This window comes from Mus pahari, chromosome 6 (assembly GCF_900095145.1).
Source record: "Mus pahari chromosome 6, PAHARI_EIJ_v1.1, whole genome shotgun sequence".
Classification (NCBI taxonomy): Eukaryota; Metazoa; Chordata; class Mammalia; order Rodentia; family Muridae; genus Mus; species Mus pahari.
Window position 1 is genome coordinate 49,353,284 of NC_034595.1, and position 4,577 is coordinate 49,357,860.

Here is a 4,577-nt window from a genome sequence, read left to right on the forward strand (position 1 = left end):
TCCTAGAAAACAATTTAAATATATAAATCTAGAACTAGTGTAAATGCTCATATATTTTGAAGACGAATTTACTTTTAAATTTTTATCTAAAGAAATGATTAGTAAGCCAGCAAGATGATTTAGCATTGCCACACAAGCCTGATTACCTGAGTTAAAAACCTGAGACCCATGGGGTTTCTTTTTTGTTTTTTGTTTTGTTTTGTTTTTGTTTTTTGTTTTTTGTTTTGTTTTGCTTCCAAAAAAAAAAAAAAAAGCCAGATGTGGTAGCACACATCTATAAAACCAGCACACCTATGGCAAGATGGAAGTCAGAGACCAGAGGATCACTGGGAAGTTTGAGGACCATCCAGTTAGTCTGTATGACCAAAAAAAAAAAAGAAAAAAGAAAAAAAGAAAGAAAGAAAAACCGGCCCTTCCACAAAAACAAGGTGGAAAAGGGGATCCTAAAAGTTCTCGTCAGACTTTCCCTTGGGCTCCACAGTGAGTGTGCATCCACCCTCACATACTCACACACACACACACACACACACACACTAGAAATCACAGTGTTATCAACAACAACAAAACATCAAGGAATTCTCAAAGATGGGGGGGGGGGGAGTTGTGCTGGGTCAGAACACATTTACCTAGGATGCACTGAGTCCCTGGGCTCAGCTCCCTTCATAACAAGAAAATGTCAAAGATACTGGAAGCTTAATCTCAATGATAAAATGTAACATTTCAGTCTTTTGCGGGGGGGGGGGGGGCGGGGACAGAATTTATTTGGATCATACTTCCAGATCTTAGTCTTTCATTGGAGGAAGCCAGGACAGGAACTTTAAAAGGGCGGGAACTTATATACAGCAACTGATGCAGAAGCCATGGAACAGTGCTCCTTACTGGGTTGCTTTCCATGACTTGCTCAACCTACTTACTTATAGAAACTAGAACCACCAGTCTACTGATTGCACCACCCACCATGGGCTAGACCTTCCCCATTGATAACTAATTGAGAATATCTTACAGCTGGATCTCATAGAGGCATTTTCTCAACTGAGGTTTCTTTCTTTCTGAGGACTAGAAGTTTTTTCTTTTTTTTTTTTTAATTAGATATTTTCTTTATTTACATTTCAAATGCTATCCCGAAAGTTCCCTATACCCTCCCCCCGCCCCTGCTCCCCTACCCACCCACTCCCACTTCTTGGCCCTGGTGTTCCCCTGTACTAGGGCACATAAAGTTTGCAAGACCAAGGGGCCTCTCTTCCCAATGATGGCCGATTAGGCCATCTTCTGCTACATATGCAGTTAGAGACACAAGCTCAGGGGGTACTGGTTAGTCATATTGTTGTTCCACCTACAGGGTTGCAGCCCCCTTCAGCTCCTTGGGTACTTTCTCTGGCTCCTCCATTGGAGGCCCTGTGTTCCATCCAATAGCTGACTGTGAGCATCCACTTCTGTGTTTGCCAGGCACTGGCATAGCCTCACAAGAGGCTGCTATATCAGGGTCCCTTCAGTAGAATCTCACTGGCATGTGCATTAGTATCTGGGTTTGGTGGCTGATGATGGGATGGATCCTCAGGTGGGGTAGTCTCTGGATAGTCCATCCTTTCATCTTAGCTCTAAATTTTGTCTCTGTACCTATATCCTTTCATGGGTATCTTGTTCCTTATTCTAAGGAGGAATGAAGTATCCACGCAATGGTCATCCTTCTTGGTTTTCTTGTGTTTTGCAAAAATGTATCTTGGGTATTCTAAGTTTCTGGGCTAATATCCGCTTATCAGTGAGTGCATATCTAGTGACTTCTTTTGTGATTGGGTTACCTCACTAAGGATGATGTCCTCCAGATACATCCATTTGCCCAAGAATTTCATAAATTCATTGTTTTTCATAGAACATTTCAGTCTTTTATATAATGAGATATATGTATACATATGTAAACATGTATAGAGACAGCTATGTCTACATACTTAAGTTTCTGTATACAGAAAGAGATCGGAAGGCCAATTCATCCTAAGTGATGAAGTCATCGATATTTTTTTAGTTTTTCGTCTTTATTTTTGTGCATATCTTAATTTTACCATGAAGATGTTAATTAACCACAGAATATCATTTCAAAAAGAGAGGTGCTTGGTTTCTCCTAGTTTTCCTTTAAAGTTTTTCACAACTATTATTCAATGAAATGAACCAGGCACTGTCACAGTCTGCCAACTTGATCAGTCATAATTTCATTAAGAATCAATAGAAAATGGGCTGGAAAGACAGGTGGACCAGGTAGCATGTAGCTTTGCGGATCAAAGGAGCTTAGACTCTTAGCTGTGAAAGCGATTACCCTGAAGGAAAGCTTAGAATGTAGGAGACGCCTGGAAGGTAGGAGGGGTGGCATTTGCCTCTGTCCTTCTCCCAGGGTTGTCACTGGAGAATATTCCTAAGTATCGCTCCATAATTCATAACACTGGGCTCCTGTTTCAAAATTATAAAGATGACGTCAATGGGCATGCTCCCCTTACTGTACAAAGTGGACAGGAGCTATCTGCATCCAAGTCTTGTGAGACAAAAAGACCATGGAGCTTCTGCCAGCAGGAAGGTAAATGCGGCTAAAAGTAATTAGACTGCATTTTTAGAATTATATATTTGTGTCTGTGCATACGTACACACACACACACACACACACACACACACATACATGAGTGTCTATATGTATGTATATGTAGCACATGCATGCAGAAACCCACAGATATCAAAAGAGGGTGCTAGTTTCCCTACAACTGGAGTCACATGCAGTTGTGGGATGCTGGGAACTGAACCCAGGTTCTCTGTAAGAGCCACAAGTTCTCTTAACCACTGAGCCATCTCCCTAACCCCATAAGTGGATTTTTTTTAACTCAGGTGGAGTATAAAATGTCATAGAAAGTCTTTTTGTTCCTATCTGTTCTGTAGACAGAAAAGTCCTTGACACTGTCCACGATGAAGCCACCCAGATTCTGGGCTGTGTTATATTTTCATTGTGGTCTTCCACCACACACTCCCCTGGGTTTATCCTGATGGTGGTTCGTGGTGCCCTCTATTGAGTTACCAAAGCATAGAAAGTAATCGTCATTCCAAACACCTCTTTCTCTCACTAACAGGCATCTCATCAGCTGGGAAGTCCTTAAAGAGGCATCAAGAGAATCTCCAAAGTCGCATTACTTAAAATACCTGAAAAGATGCATTTTTTTATGTCCCTAATTTGGTGTGATAAATGAGAAGGGGCAGGGGTGCAGGGAGGGCAGGGTGCAGAGGAGGGCTGAGAATATAGTGACACACGTGTATGAAAATGTTTTCTATTTCATTACATACCACTAATTTGTATGCTAAACTTAAACAATAAACAGAAATAAAGTGATCAATGGAAAGAAAAGCCATCTTGTCTGATCAAAGACCACTGAAGAGAGTGCTGTGTCCCCACAGTGCTGGGAGCGCAGCCTTGACTAAGTGGGCTTGAGCCTTGTGAAGGAGGACCAAGTGTGGGGACTGAGTTTCCTGTCTGAAGACTAAGTCCTCGAGTGTCTACTGACCAAGAATTCAGCCTCACTCCTAATGTAGTAGAACTTCAGAGCACTGGTGGGTTAATCTGCTTCCTTGGACTTGGGCAAATAGAGGTACAGTCTGTTAAGTGAACAAATTTCTCTTGACGTCCACCTTTTCTCCATATATGGTAAGTGTCCTACTCAAATTTATCTCTCCGTTTTGCTTGCTTGCTTGTTTTGTTTTTCTGGGCAGGGGAGGGGTTGGCGGGTTTTTGTGGTTTTCTTTAAACACAAAACATGCACACAAGTCATCTACTCATTTTCTTCGCTGTGTAGCCTGGCGTTGGGATTGGCTACCCTGATGGCCAGCTGTGCTGCTCTTTCTACAATGGCTTCTCGGTTCTTAGAGGACACACTGTGAGCAATCACAGCACAGTAGGTTTATTACATCAGCAGCACCTCCAGCTCTTTGACATTGTGGAGCAGAAACTTCCGGAGCCACTAGGCAGCATGTGCTTATTTGGTTTTTTTGGTTGGTTGGTTGGTTGGTTGGTTGGTTGTTGTTGGTTTTTTTTTTTTTTTTTTTTGGGGGGGGTTTGTTGTTGTTGTTGTTGTTGTTGTTGCTCCCATAGCCAATGTTGGGCATCAGGATCTGGCCTTTGAGTCGTCTTCTTCGTACCCTGTTGCCGATGCCTCTGGATTTCCACCAGTTTCACTTAATTTTCACATATCGGTCTGGCTGGTGCCTGATGAACTTCTTGGTCCTCTTTTTGACAATCTTAGGCTTCACCAGAGGCCAGAGGGTAGCCATGATGCCGCAAAACAAATGGCAGCCACCTCCTCGAAGGCAGCGCAGAAGAAGGAAGGGGTGGCAGCGCGCAAGGTATGATGGGACTTATCTCTCCTTTTTCAAAGAAATCTAATCATTTTCCAACACACATGTGAAAATAACAACATCTTACGTTCTAAGATCACTTAAGGTTCTTCAAGGTAAAAGCAATTCTGCTTGAGAGCTGTCAAAAGAAGTCCAACTGGTCAACAGGTCCTTTTTGGAAGCAGACTGTGGAAACATCGTACCAGGTAGACGCACTT

At 42.4% G+C, this 4,577-nt stretch overlaps 1 pseudogene; it reads right to left on the minus strand.

Annotated features, from left to right (window-relative positions):
- Positions 1–3,774: 3,774 nt before the first annotated feature.
- Positions 3,775–4,296, minus strand: LOC110323783 (annotated as a pseudogene).
- Positions 4,297–4,577: the final 281 nt, after the last annotated feature.